Genomic DNA, 6000 nt, shown 5'->3' with positions numbered 1-6000 from the left:
GCAGTAAACAGGCTGATTGGCATTTTGGCAAGTCACACCCATCTCAGAGAGGCTATGTGGCTCCAGCGCGTCTCCCCATCTCCGATGCTGAACTTGTGTCAGAGCTAAGTAGGAAGTGACATGAATTGGCATTCTCAAACCAGCGAGGTTGCTGCTAGGAGTTCCTGATACCAGACTCTCCTGCTTTTATGTCATTTTAGTTCAAGAACAGTTCATGGATGGCTCATGGATGGCTTCCCATAGCCAGCCTCACTACTTCCTTGCCAGGGGACCCAAGGCAAGTCACTTCAAGCCTCTGAACCTTAATTACATTGTGTAGAAAATGGAGATAATAACCATATCTAGCTATTTGGGGGTTGAACTGTGTCCTTACTCCAAAAAATATCAATTGTTGAGGTCATAAGTCCTATACCTGAGACTGTGACTTCATTTGGAGATAAGGTCTTTAAAAGGGGTAATTAGGACTAGGGCTGTAGCTCAGTGATAGAGCGCTTGCCTAGTGTGGGAGAGGCACTGGGTCCAATGCTCAGCACCACATATAAATAAATAAAGGTCCATCAACAGCAAAAAGAAATTATAAAAGGGGGTTATTAAGGCTAAATGAGATCATTAGGATAGGCTCTACTCTGATATGAGTGGTGTTCCTATAAGAAGAGGGAATTTGGACACAGGCACACACAGAGAAAACAGTGACAACATAGCTTGTGCAAGCCAGGGAGAAGGGCCTGGAACAGATCCTTCCCTCTCTGTCGTCTGGAGGAACCAACACCACCAACACTTTGATCTCCAACTTTGAGTCTCCAGAAATGTGACAAAATAAATTTCTGTTGTTTAGGTCACTCAGACCAGTACTTTGTTATGACAGCCTGCACAGAATAATCCACTACCTCATGTGGTTACCGGGAGGATTAAACCAGTTAAGGCACATAAAGCATTTGGACCCATATAATAAGGGCTAGCAATTAATTTCCCAATCTCTTAATCCTCCACCCCCTCCCTCTTCCTCTTATTGCTATTGCACAGTTTGTGCACTGCCACGTGTGATCTGGCTTCAACCAGTTCCCTGACATCGAGTTGATGATTCCAAACCTTCCTGACGTTCAGAACAAAGAAACAAAGGGTCACGTCTACCTGCTACCTTCTTCTGGAAATGTATACCCAAGGAAGAACTTCAGGAACTAAGTTCAAAGAAATCGCCTAACAAAATTTAAATACAAATTCTCAGATTAAATCCAAGGCAATATTAAATGTCCAAAGTAAAATGTATCTACTGTTTCACAATCACGTAGAACAGGAATTCTTAAGGCAAGTGTTTGAAATAAACACAGCGAGGTTCCTAGATGAATGATCCCTTGCTACTAATGGGTCAGAAACTAGAGATTATACAACATACCTTTTCACACCGTGGTGTTCTGTTCTCCTGCTATTTTGTAAAACAGCTTTAGGGCATTTGCCATGTTTTCCACTCACATAAAGCATACATACAACTCAATGGTTTTTAATATTTTTGCAGGGTCATCCAACTATCACTACAATCTAATTTTAGGTTATTTTTGTCCTTTCTAAAAGGACACTGAGCCCATGAACAATTTGTCCTTCCTCTATCCTTGGGCAACCACTAATCCTTCTGTCTCTATTTGTCTATTATGGATATTTTATATAAATGGAGTCACACAGTACAAGGTCTTCTATAACTGGCTTCTTTTACCTCGCCTAATGTCTTCATTGGTCATCTCGGTGGTAATGTGTCAATCTTTCATTGGTTTTTATTGCCAAATAATATTCCATTGTATAGAAAACCACATTTTATTTATCTCTTTATCATTAAATCTACATTTGGGTTGTTCTGACTTTAGGGCTAGTACGAATAATGCTGTCACGAATGTTAACAAGCTTTTGAATGGACATCTGGTTTCATTTCTTTTAGATACAAAGAGTGGAGAATTGCTTGGTCATAACATAATTTTGTGTTTAACAATTTAAGAAACCGCAAAACTGTATTCCAAGGGTCTGCACCATTTTATCAGCCATATAGGAGGGTTCCAATTTCTCTACATTCCCACGAATGCTTGTTGTCTATCGTTTTTATTATAGCCGCTCATTACCATGGGAACAAAACATTCTCTTGTTGTGGTTTTGATTTATGTTACCCTGATGGCTAATAATTTTCAGTATTTTTCATGTGCTTATTGGCCATTTGTTTATCATCTTGGGTAAATGTCTATTCAAAATATTTGCCTATTTTTAAATTGGATTATCCTTGTTTTTCTTTTCAACCTATGGATTCTTTACATATTTTGGGTGCAAGTCCCTCATTAGATATATGACTTGCAAATATTTTCTTCTATTCTTTCTTTGGGTTGTTTTCACTTTCTCAGTGGCATTGTTTGTAGCACAGAGTTTTAAATTTTGATTTAGTCCAGTGTACCTATTTTTGCTCTTGTCACTTGTGTTTTTGACTTTGTATCTTCAGAAGACTTCCATTGCCTAACCCCAGGTCACAAAGATTAACTCCTAAGCTCTTTTCAGAGTTTTATAGTTTTAGCTCTTCCATCCAGGCCTTTGAATCATCTGCGTATGTGGTGTGAGGTGGGAGTACAATTGCATTCATTACGTGGATATCCGGGTACCCACCCAGCACCATTTGTCATAATTATTCTTTCCCCCGCTGAGTTATCTTGACATCCTGTGTCATAATCATAAACATGAGATATCATGTTTATTGTGTCAATAAACATTATTATAAATGTAAAGGTTAATTTTAGGAATCTCCATTCTATTCCTGTGAGCTGTATGTATATCTTCTTACTACCTCATCTCGATTACTGCACCTGTGTAGCAGTCTCTGGAAATTCACAATGGGAAATGTGAAGCCTCCACATTTATTCTTTTAATTTCAGATTTTGGGTTACTCTGGGTGTTCTGCATTTCCAAATGAATTTCAGGATTGGTTTGTCGATTTCCACAAGAAAGGTGCTGAAATATTGGTGTTGTGTGGAATCTGTAGATTAATATATTGTGTTCCATGTTCGGCTTGTTTTCACTTTTACTTAGTTTCTTTCAACAATGTTTTATAATTTTTAGAGTATGTGTCTTACACTTCTTTTGTTAAATTCATTCCAAGGTGTTGATTCTCATTGATGCTATTGAAAAGGGAATTTTGTAATTCCCTTTTAAAATTCCCTTTTAAAAAGGGAATTTTAATTTTAGGAATGTTCTTTGCATATGTATAAAAACACTGTTGATTTTTCTATCATCTTGTCTTATGCATCTTTGCTGAAATCATCTGTTAGCTGCACTATCTCTTTTTTAATGGATTCTTTAGAATTTTCTGTCTAAAAAAATCATATAACCTACCTACATAGGTATTTTAAATTTTTTCTTTCAAACTTGAATTCCTGCATTTCTTTTTCTTGCCTGGCTAGACTCTCTGATATAATGTGACAGTTCATGAGACCGAACATTTTCCTCTTACATCTGAACTGAGAAGGAGGTTTTGAGTCTTTACCTATTAAATAGCATGCCAGCTGTATTTGTAATAAATGTCCTTTATCAGATCAAGGAATTGTTTCAGGGTTAGTTGTTTTGTTGTTGTTGTTAATATGTATTTTTAAATCATTAATTTTTTTTCTAAAATTGCTAAGATAATCTTTTAAAAAAAAAAAAAATTACCCCATTGATGTAGCGTTATCATATTAACTGATTTTCAAATGTGAAGCTATCCTGTTTTCCTGAAATAAATCCCATTTGGTCGTAGTGTAGATCTCTTATGTGTCACTGGATTCTATTCTCCAGCATTTTCCCCAGAACATTTGCATCTATATTCTTTAGAGAGATTGATCTTTAATTTTCTTGGGATGTCTTTCTGGCTTTAAGATTAGCCTCATAGAATGGGTTAGGGAGTTGTGATATTATGATGTATGTATTTGGGGGCTTTTGACCATGGTTCCAAGTTTGTAACACTCTCCCAAGGCAGGTCATGGAAACCAGAATTTCTCTTTCCTAAGACTGGTCATATAAACACTGAACTCCCCCTACCTTCTGTTTTGGAGCCAGCCATAAAGAAATCCTCTGACCTACTATTGTCTAGTAGGTCATAAAACCCTTCTCATTCCGGAGGGCCTGCCCCTTGCCCTAGAGGGAGGAATGCTGCAGAGAAAGGTCAAGAACACTGAAGCTGACAGTCCTTGTTGGGTTTCTCCTCCCAGTCTGTTAGCTTTGACTCATACCCTTTACATATATTCACATTTTGACATAGTTGTTTATGCTTCAATTGAGCTTATGCAAAAGGATAGGCTTCAGAGAGTTTCCAGAGAGCGGAATACAGGGAGGTTCTTGGAGGACAGAGCTTCCAGAGAGGCCGTGCCCTGTGTGTCCTTTCACCTGTATTCTTTGTAGTATCTTTTATAATAAACCAATCAGTAGAAGTGGATGTTTCCAGGAGTTCTGTAACCACTCAAGTAAATTAATTGAACCTGAGGAGGAGGGCATGGGAATCATAGTGTTTTAGTCAGTTTTTTTTTTTTTTTCTGCTGTGACTAAAAGCTGTGACCAGAACAATTTTAGGGAGGAAAAGCTTATTTGGGGGCTCACGGTTTCAGAGGTCTCAGTCCATGACAGAAGCCTCCATTCCTTGGGGCTCAAGGTGAGGCTGAACATCATGGTGGAGTGTGTGGCAGAGGGAAGCAGCTCACATGGTGATCAGAAAGCAGAGAGAGAGAGAGAGACTCCACTCTCCAGATATAAAATACATACCCCAAAGCCACACCCCAATTCCCACCTCCTCCAGTCAGTTACGCCCTATCAGAGGATTAATTCATTGATTAGGTTAAGACTCTCACAACCAGTCATTCCTCTTCTGAATCTTCTTGCTTTGTCTCACACGTGAGCTTTTGGGGGATATCTCACATCAAAACCAAAACACAGAATTTATGGCTGGTCAGAAGCAAAGAAAACCCATCTGGGGCTTGCAATTGGAATTGGCATGTGGGGGCAAGGGGCAGTCTTGGGACTGAACCCTCGGTGGTGGGATGCCATGCTATCTCCAGGTGTTTAGTGCCAGAAGTAAGCTGAATTACAGGACACTGGATGGTGTCCACTGCAGGATTGCTTACTTGCTTTCTGCTGGGGAGAAATCCCCATAACTTTTGAGGCCACAGAAGTCTTCTGCATTGACTCAACTTGTGGTATTCGAGCAGAGGAAAAACCTGGGTTGATTTTTCCAACACCAGAGTTCAGGAGAATTGGAGAAGAATTAGTATTGATTTTTTTTCCCTTAACATTTGGTAGATTTCACTAATGAAGTCATGTAGGTCTGGGTCTTTATGGGAAATTTAAAAATTAACAATCTATTTACTTGATACAGGTCTATTAAGATTCTCTATTTCTTTTTGAGTCAGTTTTGTTAGTTTTTATCTCTATGGGAATTTATCCATTTCATCTAGGTAATCCAGTTGAAACAGCCTACAACCATGTTTCCTTATAATCCTTTTTACTTCTGTGAGATCAATAGTCACATCTCTTTCATTCATAATTTTAGCAATTTGAATCTTCTTTTTTTCTTGTTCAGCCTTGCTAAAAGTTTTTTTTAAATGTTTTCTTAGTTGTCAATGGATCTTTTATTTTATTTATTTATATGTGGTGCTGAGGATCAAACATAGGGCCTCACACAGGCCAGACAAGTGTTCTACCACTGAGCCATAACTCCAGACCTAGTTTTGATCTTTCCAAAGAACCAACTTTTGATTTCATTGATTTTATCTACCTTTGCTATTCAATTACATTTACTTCTGTTCTTTATTATTTCTTTTCTTCTGGTTGTTTTGCATTTAGTTTGCTTTTTTTTTTTCCTAGCTTTTTAAGGTGAAATTCAATCTATTAATGTAAGGTCTTTCTTCTCTTTAATACAGGCATTTACAGTTCAAAGTGTCCTGTGCTCCACTTTAGCTACGTCTCGTGTTTTGGTATGTTGTGTTTTCATTTGTATTTATCTCCAAGTGT

This window comes from Marmota marmota, unplaced genomic scaffold (assembly GCF_001458135.2).
Source record: "Marmota marmota marmota unplaced genomic scaffold, marMar, whole genome shotgun sequence".
Classification (NCBI taxonomy): Eukaryota; Metazoa; Chordata; class Mammalia; order Rodentia; family Sciuridae; genus Marmota; species Marmota marmota.
This window is presented reverse-complemented; position numbering follows the sequence as displayed.